The sequence below is a fragment of the Adiantum capillus-veneris genome, chromosome 13 (assembly GCF_014529385.1).
Source record: "Adiantum capillus-veneris isolate H3 chromosome 13, ASM1452938v2, whole genome shotgun sequence".
Classification (NCBI taxonomy): Eukaryota; Viridiplantae; Streptophyta; class Polypodiopsida; order Polypodiales; family Pteridaceae; genus Adiantum; species Adiantum capillus-veneris.
In genome coordinates, this window is record NC_140943.1 from 118910360 (window position 1) to 118923121 (window position 12762).

Sequence of the window (12762 nt, forward strand, 5' to 3'; positions counted from 1 at the left end):
AAAATTTGACTTTAAAATTTCATTTTTACTTGTTTTTTACTTAAAACTCCCTCCCAACATATATACATATCCAAAAATCATTTTTTGACCCATTTTTAAACCCACAAGATTAAAAAGTCCATTTTTTCAAAAATCTTTTCCCTCAAAAATTAAAAAACGCTTTGTTCTCTCCTCCTCCTCCCTCCTCTCTCCCTCTCCTCTCCCTACCTTCCTCCTCCTCCCCCCCCTCCCTCCTTCTCTCCTCCCATCTTCCTCAATCTCCCTACCCCTCCCCCTCTATCTTTTCATCATTTGCTTCCTCACGCAACAGCTTCCATGGTGCCCAAGGACATCACAAATTTTTTGCTTCCACCACCACGTACTCCCCACACCAAAATCATAGATATTTGCTTACCCACGGTGTTTGCACCGAAGACCGCTAGTGAGGGTGATCAAAGGTCATCATAGGAACGTCGCACCGCTTGTGAGACCAATGTTGACATTTGGGTGGACGGCCATGTGTACCCTTACGATCCTATAAGCCGCTTCCATCCATCCTTTAATAGCCTTTCGACATTTATTCAATTTCTTGGGAGGGGAAAAGCAGGCCTGTTAGGCTATTGCAAGCGGTTATGTATAGGTGCAAGTGCTTCTTTGCATACGTGGATGCACGAATGTCAATCTCTTCACCTCAAGATGACGGCATTACAAGAGAGTGTTGCCTCTTCGGAGAGGGTGGTTGAAACTCTTCAACAACAAACGCAAGAAAAGGAGTCCCACATTAAGAAACTTGCCAACACCATCACATACTTGAAAGAAACACCCCTTGGTGCAAGGGAACGCAAACGCACGTATTCATCCATTGAAACTCTTGTGCATTCGAGAGGAGCACGCAAACGACAAGTGACAGCCACAAGGTGATTTGGTCTTTACTTGCATGATGCATTCTTACTTCACGCTATTTTCTAACATTTATTTTTATTGGTTGCTAGAAACTTCATCCAGGAGGCATGCGGTGGAACAAGCCAAGATGATCGAGTCAACCTTCTCACTAGTTGTCTCAATACCTAGGATGTGATTTCTATCTTACAATCACCTGGAGGTAAGCACATTAAGGATGCAGTCACCAAGGACCTTATGCGTAAATTGAAAAATATGGTTAGTGATGATGACGTGCAACAAGCTTGTGATGAGGCTGGAATCAGCACACCAAAGTCTATCAGGCTATTTTCCAACTCCTAAAGGATGCCCTCAAAGAGCATGGCATTGTGGAAAACCTATTTCCCGTTCCTCACAAGGGCAACGTCCCAAAGAAGGCCACAAACGAAGATGTGTTGTCCTGCATTGGGACATACCTACACATTGAGGACACAATGCCAACTTCCTTTTATGCTTCATGTACAACAAAGACAAGGGAAAAAGGTAAGAAACAATCCATAATGTTGAGATGTCGAGCTCTACACCTTGAGCTGGCATCCACTACGGGTCTTGGCCGCTTACGGCATTTACTCACTGGCACGTTAGGTGACCGACACGGAGGATCTCTGCCAGTGATTCTACAGTTGGACTACACTTATAGTGCCAGCCTAGTACGCTTCTAGCGAGTTCACACTTAGTGACCGCATGTACATATGTGCTACTTTTCAGCTTTAGCACTTAGTCATTTTGTACTCTCTTTTCTGTGAAGAAGAAGAAGAAGCTTTCCATCTCTGTGTGCTTTGTGCTTGTCTTGTGTAGCTCTCTTGCATCCTCATTCTTTACATGGTATCAGAGCCTGGTGCAGGCAAGAGAGGCTAAGAGAGCAAGAGCATCACAATCCCTTCGTTCGCAATCCACGACCAGATACCATGCTATCGTGGTTCCTGCACAAGCATCTGAACAGGTCTCCAAAGTGCAGTATACAGAGATTTACTGTACAAGTACAGTGGTTGTATGTACGCTTGATTGTGGACACTCGTTGATTGTAGAAAGTGTTACAGGAACCACGATAGCAGGTTCAGCAGATTTGCAGGTTTTTGCAGATTGCAGCTATTTTGTCTTAGTGCTTCAAGATGTCTGACGGTTTCAGTCAGATTGTTACTGAGAAGCTTGAGAAAAATAACTACCCTGCATGGAAGTTTAGAATAACAAATTTCCTAAAAGGAAAAGGTTATTGGGACTATGTAGAAGGAGACAATGAAAAGGAACCAGAGATTCCCGAGGCAAATGCTACAGCAGAACAAAGGAAAGCTTTGAGGGACTGGCAACAAGGCCAGAGCAAAGTGATGTATTGGCTGTCTATGAGCATCACAGATGGCATGATGGGCTATCTACAGGATGCTGAAACCCCCGCCATTGCATGGAGAAACTTAGGCAGAGTGTTCGAGGTGAACACCAAGGCCAGGAAGCTTCAACTAAAGTCGGAGCTAAATCAGGTTAAGAGGAACAACTTCTCCATCAATGATTATGTTTTGAAGATCAAGAGTATCATTGAGGCTCTTGGATCTATTAAAGTCTCAGTGGAAGACGATGACATTGTCCGTGCATGTTTGGATGGTCTAGGAGATGAGTATGTACATTTTAGGTCTTCCATGAATACAAGAGACGACATCCCCGTGTTCCAAGATTTGATTTCTATGCTTATTCTTGAGGAGAAGAACCTTGACACATCTTCTTCTCATGGCAGAAATAATTTTGAACAGGCCTTCTATTCTAACTCCAACAAAGGTAGAGGTAGAGGTCGTGGTCGAGGCCCAAGGGGTTGCAGGGGCCAATTTCTGGAAGGTCAATCAAATCAAAACAATACAGGTGGCAGGGGAAACCAGTCTCAAGGCAGGGGGAGTCAAAGAGGTCGTGGTGCAGGATCAAGCAGGCAGCAACATACTCCAGATAGTAGAGAATGTTGGACTTGTGGTGAAAGAGGTCACATGTCACGTGACTGTCCAAAGGGAAAAGCAAGTAGAAAGAGAGAACAGGGCAACTATGCATCTACTAGGAGAGATGCAGATGACAGCAAAAACGAGCGCATGTTTGTTATGCAGCATGTAATGAATACAATGACTGCAGAGAATTCCACCCAAGATGATGTTTGGTATGTGGATTCAGGTGCCTCTAATCACATGACGTCTCGTGGAGAGTGGTTTAGAGATATGCGCAAACCAGATGTGTCAGGCTATGTGCAGACAGGAGATGACACAGCTCACCCCATTGCTCATGTAGGGGACATACCTCTAAATACGAAGAGTGGGAAATCAAAGTACTTAGCAGATGTACTTCATGTCCCAAACATTACAAAGAATCTTGTTTCTGTTGGACAAATGGTTGAGCAGGGTTTGAAGGTTCGCTTCAATCCAAATGGCTGTTATGTAGAAGATTTCCAGAATGGCTGTAAGCTGATCACAGAGGGCAAATGTGTGGGCAGAATGTTTACGCTGAATGTAGACATGCCTGAGGTAAAAGCTGCATTATTTGCACAGGGCACAGGTGTTGTGGATGATGTTGACATTTGGCACAAACGCATTGGCCATGTCAATGAGCAGAGATTGCGCATCATGCAATCAAAACAGATTGTAAAAGGTTTGCCCAAATTCAAGGTGGATGGTATGCATAAAGTGTGTGCAGCATGCCAGTTTGGAAAACAGTCAAAGGGCTCATTTCCACATGAGCGCAATGTATGTAAAAAGCCACTTGAGGTGGTGCACACAGATGTTTGGGGTCCAACCGATACTGCAAGTATACATGGTTGCAGGTATTATGTCTCTTTCATTGATGACCATACAAGGAAAGTATGGGTCTACTTCATGCGTAACAAAAGTGAAGTGTTTGGTCACTTTCAAGACTTCAAAGTCATGATTGAGAAGGAGACAGATATGCAAATCAAGACATTGAGGTCAGATGGAGGGGGAGATTACTTCTCCAATGATTTTTCAAATTTTCTGCGAATGCATGGTATACACAGGCAGTTTACATGCAGATATACTCCACAGCAGAATGGGGTCGCAGAAAGGAAAAACAGGCACATTGCAGAGGTTGCACGTGCATTGATGAATGAGAAGAACATGCCTCATCATTTCTGGGCTGAAGCTGTAAATACAGCTGTGTACATTATGAACAGGACACCTACAGCTGCGGTGCATGATGTAACACCTGAGGAAAAGTTTACAGGTACAAAGCCTGATTTGGCACACTTGAAAGTGTTTGGCTACATAACTTACGTGCATGTACCAGATGAGTTGCGTAGGAAATTGGATCCTAAAGCAGAGAAATGTATTCTTGTGGGATATTCCCTTCAACAAAAGGGGTACAGGTGCTACAATCCTACTACACGAGAGTTACGAGTGAGCAGAGATGTAGTCTTTGATGAGATGAGCAGCTGGTACAGTAATGCACATGGCACTATTGGGGCTGATGTAAAAGATGATGTGGTTGTACAAAATGTGAGGCCACAGTCACAGGTTTTGAGTGGACCACAAGAGTCCTCTTCTCGTGGCTCTGTTGAGAAACCATGGAATGGTAGACTACGTACGCAGGTTACTCCACCAACAGGTACAGGGAATGTATCACGAAAAGGAAAGGAAAAGGTTGATGAACCTCCCTTTATGGCTAATGCATCATCAGGTTTTTCACATGTAGACATGGATTCAGATGGTTCTGAACAAAGTCTTGATGAGGAATTTGGAATTCCGGCTGTCAGGACACCTGGTGTAAGGAAAGTACAAGAAGATGCTAGAGGGCAAAGGAGTGACCCAGGACCGCGCAGATCTAATAGAGTCAGAAATCCAGTTCAGAAATTGACTTATGATGGGTATCTAGCGCATCACCAAGCCTACATGGCTAAGGTGATACAGGATGTGGAGCCCACATGTTTTGAGGATGCAGTTGGAAATGTGCATTGGGATGATGCAATGAATGAAGAGATGGCTGCATTGGAAGCAAACAACACGTGGGAGTTGGTGCCATTGCCAAGTGGCAAGAAAGCTATTGGCTGCAAATGGGTGTATAAAACCAAGCATAAGGCTGATGGTAACATTGAGCGTCACAAGGCAAGGCTGGTCGCAAAGGGTTATGCACAGACGTATGGCATAGACTATGAGGAGACCTTTGCTCCAGTGGCAAAGATGACGACTGTGAGAGCTGTCATAGCAGTGGCTGCATCTAGAGGATGGATTATGCATCAAATGGATGTAAAGAATGCCTTCTTGAATGGTGAGTTGCAAGAGGAAGTGTATATGGATCAGCCACCTGGTTATGTCGATCCAGGTTACCCAGATTATGTATGCAGACTTCTCAAAGCTTTGTATGGTTTGAAGCAGGGCTCTAGAGCATGGTATGACAGGATTGCCAAGTATCTTGTCAGTATTGGTTTTAGGAGAGCTCATGCTGATCATTCACTCTATGTACGTGAGAGTGATGTGGGGATTGTGGTCATTACCATATATGTAGATGACCTTATTATTGTTGGTGACAATGCTATGGAGATTGACCATGTGAAGGGTCTTCTCAGACAGGAGTTTGAAATGAAAGATTTAGGCGAGTTGCGCTACTTTCTTGGCATTGAGGTGATCAGGACTTCAGAGGGTGTATGGCTATCACAGAGACAGTATGCTTTGGACATGTTGTCAAAGTATGGTATGGCTGATTGTAAGCCAATTTCTATTCCCTTGGATGTGAATGCAAAGCTAAGTGCAGAGAAGGGTGATGTTGTTGAGGATGTCAACATGTACAGGAAGATTGTGGGTAGTCTAATCTACTTGACTATCACAAGGCCAGACTTGAGCTACACAGTAGGCTTGGAGAGTCAGTTCATGCAGCTTCCGAGGAAGCCACATTTGGATGGAGTACGACGCACACTTAGGTATGTGCAAGGTACTCTTGACTACGCATTGTTCTATGCAGCAGATGCACCATTAGCATTGTATGGGTATACAGATGCAGATTGGGCAGGTAGCATTGTTGATAGGAGATCTACGAGTGGCTTCATGTTCTCTTTTGGGAGTGCTGCTGTTACTTGGAGCAGCAAAAAGCAGCCTACGGTTGCTTTATCGAGCACAGAGGCCGAGTACAGAGGTGCAGCAGTTGCGGCGTGCGAGGTAGCTTGGCTACGCACATTACTTGAGGACTTGGGAGTGCAGGTGGACCAACAGATTTTCATCCATTGTGACAACCTCAGCAGCATGCAGTTGGCTAGGAACCCAGTGTTCCATGCTAGGACCAAACACATAGAGGTCCATTACCACTACGTTCGAGAGCGAGTGTTGGCGGGCGACATCGACTTGGTCTACGTCAGCACAGAGGAGCAGATAGCGGATATCTTTACCAAGGCCCTCGGAGCTGAGAAGCTTCGACGTTTCCGGACTATGCTTGGACTCTGCGACATGCAGAGCTCGAGGGGGAGTGTTGAGATGTCGAGCTCTACACCTTGAGCTGGCATCCACTACGGGTCTTGGCCGCTTACGGCATTTACTCACTGGCACGTTAGGTGACCGACACGGAGGATCACTGCCAGTGATTCTACAGTTGGACTACACTTATAGTGCCAGCCTAGTACGCTTCTAGCGAGTTCACACTTAGTGACCGCATGTACATATGTGCTACTTTTCAGCTTTAGCACTTAGTCATTTTGTACTCTCTTTTCTGTGAAGAAGAAGAAGAAGCTTTCCATCTCTGTGTGCTTTGTGCTTGTCTTGTGTAGCTCTCTTGCATCCTCATTCTTTACACATAAGACCTTCAGAGAAGGGCTTCCCTTACACAATGTGGAACAATATTTTTGTGGACCTTATAAGACTTCAATAAGTTACGAGTTACCTGAAGAAGGTGACACACTTTACTTTTTTCTCTGGTATTTTTCTTAACATAGACTTTGAAGTTTAAGGTGTTGGCACTATTTATTTTGTAGTGCTTGGCACAAAGGTCGCTTTTGTGCTGAAACTCGATGAGTGTCAAATAGTGAAAGGCCGAAGGTTAGAGAGGTTAAGTGTCACTCTAATGAACAAGGCCCTTTTGCAAACCAAGCTAAGGGATTCAGTCGAGCCATCTCCCACCCCGTCTTTTAGCGTGCAATTAAAGAAAGACATTTGGTGGTTGGGTGCTATTGAGGTGCCCAAAGAGACCAATGGAGTACTTTCATGGATCTTTGAGAGAACTCCATGGATCACAGAAGTAATACACTCCCAAATTGCAGGTCAGAAGTTGGAGGTTGAGGATTTTGGTAGTTATGATGTGGAGTGGCACTTAGGTGGGGACTTGAAGACCATAAAGTGTTTGTTGGCTACAAACAAGGGGCTTCTTCTCTCATGCCTTGTCCATTTTGCACTCGAGGGTACAAACCTAATGGACAAAAATCACATAAGAGCACTACAAAGGTCGGTTCCATGCTTCCATGGCAAGGGCATGGAGAACAAGGGTTAGATTGTCGTAATGTCAGAGATGAAGGTAGAGAATGGGAAGCGTCTATTCTGAGATGTCCCATGCTCAATGCCCCAGACCGTGATCAAAAGGACCACGCTTGGAATCCAATCTTTTCATTTCCTCTATCGAATGTACATTTTTGTACATTACACGCATTCATGCGCATTTTTGATAGGCTATTGAAGCTCCACATTGACTATGCTTTCACAATGAAACCATTGGAAAAGTCCCACGAAGCGATCAAAAGAGTGGAGGTACTCTTGAATTCCATTGGCTATCACGGCGGAAATGTGTCTATCATTGATGCAAAGAACACAGGGGAGGCCCATGAAATTGCTCAACAAGTGTCAATGAGTGGACAAAAAGCTAGACACTTTTTGAAGAAAGTTTCCCAAGGAAAGCCAAGTCGATATGCTGCTCAAAACAGCTCCAATCAACAGGCAGGTAAGTTTTGGGAGCTTTGAAAGGAGTTATGCAAAGCTACTACTGACAATGATTCAAATGGCGAGCTTGCAAACAAGCGCAAGCAAGTTTGGGCACATTTTGATAAAATGGTCTACCTTATGGGCCTTAACAGCACAACAGAAGAACAACGCCAATCATTTCAAGAAGCCTTGGCAGATTTTACCAAGGTCTTCACCCTTGCTTGGGGTGAAAATAACATCACACATTACATGGTAAGCCATGTTACGTGGTGAATTTATTACAAGGGATTGTTTTTATTAAATAATGTGGATCGTTTACTCATGTGAACAACATATCTTGTTTGCGCCTGGTGCATTTTTTATGCACAAGTATGGATCGCTTGAAATTTTTAGCACTCAAGGCATGGAGAAGTCCCAGCAAGGGGAGTGTACTTCAAAAATACTCGACATGGTGGTGGAATGGTGGAAGCCAATTATTTGGAGAAGATGTTCAACTGGTTTTTTCGCACAACATTTTCTCGTAAGCTCACAATGGAGCGTGCGCGACAATTCAAGATTGCTATTGAAGTGTGGAAATGGAGTCGTCAAGAGCATAGCAACAAGTGGAAAATGTCGCAAGGTCCCGCCAAGCATGCTGCATGGAGGCGATGCAGAGTATCACAAGGATCAAAGTGGATTCTACGCGAGTCACTACACATGAACGTAGGGTCCAACTCTTTACGACATGTTCATTTAAAAAATAATGGTTTTTTTTTTTAAATTAGTGTGAACAGGGCCCTTTTTAAATGGGCCCTTATAAATATTGCATGCTCTCATAAACCACTCATTTCTTAAGAACAGGTGAGCTCTTACCACACGAAATGGCGCGCACCAAACAAACCGTGAAAGAGCATCCGCCTGCAAACAAAAACACCCTCAAGGATGTGAGAAGCCGGCATGGCTTAAAGGCACAAGAAAACGGCCACGGACACCTGCCATTCCAGGAACTCTTCTGGCAGTGGGCATGGTAGTAGGGCACCAGAGTCATCAAGGGTTGTTGAATCTCCACGTCCACAAGAACAAACACCTAGAAAAAGAATGAAGCAATGTGCCCAGCGCTGGAGAGAAGAAAAGGCCCATCAAACAACAGAGTTTGATAGGGAGAAGCCCTCACGCCACCAATCACAAGCAGGACCATCCAGGACTCGGGTGGTCCATACAAACACTGAATCAGAGAGTGAGCCACCATGGCTGCGAGCTGATATACCGCACACACAACGGGTGCCCATTGGAGGGAAGACATTGCCTCGAGGCCAGGGAGCTCTTCCCATAGCACAAGATCGAGAGCCAAGGGAAGAGGCTGCAGATCCAACCCCTAAGCATGTAAACAGGTGCATGTCAAAGTTTTTCAAGAAGCCTAAACACCACCAGCCAGCAAATGTGCAAGTGCTCCCAAGACAACCGCAGCGACGCCGAAAAATAGCAAGGGCATTTGCAGAAATCCGCCACTACCAGAAGACTACAGAGCTTTTATTTCGACGCGCCCCCTTTGCTCGCACAATGAAGGAGGTGCTTCAAAGCTATGGAAATTAATATAGAATGCAAGCAATAGCGCTAGAGGCTATTCAAGAAGCTGTAGAGGCCCACATCATTTCGGTGTTGGAAGATACCAACCTATGTGCCATTCATGCAAAGCGAGTGACAATACAGCCAAAAGATATGTAGATTGCACGTCGATTGCGACGAGACTTCGAGCATTAGCCGAAGTTACCCCTCTTTTTGTATTGCACACCCTTATCTTTGTAATGAGATGACTTTGCAATGACAATATGATCAATAGTTGTGTCTACTGTGTCTATTATCCATGTGTGACCCTTGTGGCCACCCTTTTTTTTGCAATTTCAAGTTCTGTTTACCCATAGGATATAAAAAAAGTTAACATATTGTGAAACCAGGTGTCTATGCAACATTAAATTAGGTTTTCAAATGTCCAATGTTATTGGGCCTTTTGGTGCAGGGATGTACTAGGTAGTGAAAAGAAGTGTTTTCTCTGAATTAATGAATTTCTTTCAGTAAATTTATGTTTTTAAGGTATCCTGGGGGGTAGAGAAGCCTACCAGGTGCCAAAAAAAATGGTGGCCACAAGGGTACGTAAATGGCCCATCCATCAGTTTTGGATGGCCCATTTGCCCGCCCTTGTGGCCACCCTTTTTTTGGCACCTGGTAGGCTTCTCTACCCCCCTAGGATACTTAAAAAACATAAATTTACTAAAAGCAATTGGTTTTGCATCATTACTTTAGATGGAGCCTTGTGGCCTCCCTTTTTTTGGCAATTTCAAGCTTTGACTACCCCATAGGATATCAAAAAAGTTAACATATTGTGAAACCAAGTGTCTATGCAACATTAAAATTTAGATTTTTCAAATGTCCAATGTAATTGGGCCTTTTGGTGCAGGGGTGTATTAGGTAGAGCTAAAGCAGGTGATAGTGTGCTTGAAAACTTAAATTCAGAGTTGATTCACCTTTTCTAGTCTCCTTGAGTGCAAACATATGCTCCATATGCCAAAAAAAGGGTGGCCACAAGGCTCCATCTAAGATAATGATGCAAAACCAATTCCTTTGAGTTAATTTATGTTTTTTAAGTATCCTAGGGGGTAGAGAAGCCTACTAGGTGCCAAAAAAAGGGTGGCCACAAGGGCGCACAAATGTGCCATCCAAAACTGATGGATGGGCCATTTGCACGCCCTGTGGCCACCATTTTTTTGGCACCTGGTAGGCTTCTCTACCCCCAAGGATACTTAAAAAACATAAATTAACTGAAAGAAATTGGTTTTGCATCATTACTTTAGAGAAACCACTTCTTCTTACTCAAATGTGTTTCATACTTTCCCCAGTATCATGTGCATCCAACTTTCGTTGTGTTGTTACTTCAAGCAAAAAGACACAGCTTATTGAAACATATCACCAATTACAACAATTTTCAAGATTGACGAATCACATTTAGAAGAATTTACAAGATAGAGAGACAATTTCGAATATTTTTTATTACTTCCAAAAGGTGAGTTTACATCATGTATCTGAGGAGTTCATAATTTTCTTGACCATTTTCTGGCGCCTATCTTGCGCATAAGGCAACTCCCTAGTCAAGTGGGACTGCGCTATGGCCTTTGGATCAGTTGAGCCAATGGAAGCATGTATCCCTATCTAGGCAAGCACTTTACCATGGAAGCCAGTGCCTAACACTATGCATACAAGGGATCTACGCACTAGGAACACAAGAAGCGCAGTTTGAGCAATGTTGCTCAAACACAAAAACTTGCTCAAAGCTTTCAACGACCAAGTCATAAAATGGGCTTGGGGAGTAAATTCATTATGGATAATGGCCACATCACCAGGGGGGAGTTGTCCTAGGTAATGCGCAAGGGAAGACTGAGGTCCAAAGCCCGTCCGCTTGCCACTCGTCCTTGCAGCAAAATCATCAACCTCCACGACGTCCTGTCATAAACCAATGAAGGTTGAGAAAAAAGACAATGAAGGATAAAATAATAACATGAAAATTAGGATAGAGTTTACCTCCTCCTCCTTGTCGTCCTCCTCCCTGTTGCCCTTTGCATCCAAGTCAATGCTCCCATGCACCGCAACTACGAGCTTTTGATCATCAGATGGGAGGTTTCATAATGGCATAGGCATCCTAGCGGCCTCAACCTTGGCTTGCATGGCTTGGAATTCTTCCTCAGTCACATGCAACTGCTCTACTGCCAGGACCTCCACACATACAACTACAATAGTGTCAGCAACAAAGTCCCCAAATGGCAAGAGCTTGCTTTCTAGGGTATCTGGCGTATTGTCTAAGGGACATTTGGTGCTATTGCATAGCACGCTCAAGCATTCATCCATGCGCAGGCCAAATGCTTTCTCCAAATCATGCATAAACACATACTCCTCCCCGTCCACTACCACTGAGGAGAAGCGTCTGATTTCTACCTCTGGGATAGCCACATCCATTAATGGTAGTGGCACTGGAGTGTCACTAGGGCCAGCCACAACGATGGATTTCTCAACCACTTCCTCGAGCCCCCTGGGTACTCAAGCCGAAGTGTCTTTCCTTCTGCTGCAAGATTCATGGGGATAACCTCCTGCTCCTTGGTGTCCTTGATAAAGGACCCAACCTGAAGGTGTGGTAAGCAGAGCTCCTCTAAATCAGGTTCCTCGCTCACCAAGAAGATAAATGTTGCTAGCCGAGAAAGGTACTCCACCCCCAACTTGCGCTTCTTGAGCGCTGACACCCCCGGGGATTGCTCGTCCAAGAAATGACATGCGTCAGTGGCAATTTCTTGGAATCGTCACAACCACTTGGAGAATAGGCGATCACCTTTGTGTATGTAGCACAAAAGATCGCAAGGCACCCAGATATACGGATTATTTTATGATGTGCTCCTCCATGAACGCAAAAATCTCCGCAAATGCATCCATGTGAAGGGCAATTGTGGTGCAAGGTCAGGGAGACGAGTAAAAAAGGTGTGGAGGTCCAACTTCCCTTTGTATTTGGTGTCCTCGAGGAAGAGGATGAAGCGTGACAAAGGGGTGGATGTGGGTGCAGATGCAGAGGCTGTGGAAGCGTCCATGTCTAGCCTGGGGTGTAGATAGAGAGTGGAGGAGCTCAAGAGTTGCAAAAGTGAAAATAGTGAATGATTATGCGGCCCCCCTTTTATAATGGTCCCTTTTTTAAAGACATTAAAAAAAAGATGCACTTTCACCGAAAAATGATCTCTCATCTCAATGTGAAAAAGTATATTCAAAGACATGATTTGCAGAAGCAAATCATGTTGATTACATCGGGGATCTTTTTCAAAATTGCAAGAGTTACAAAGTTATAAGAGCGATAGCATAGTTCCGTCCATTCCCCAGTCCTCCTCGACCTTCAATTTGTCTTCCATTCTCTTCCCAATCTGCAGACATTCATTACAGTAAGCATCCAATGATCGACAAACTT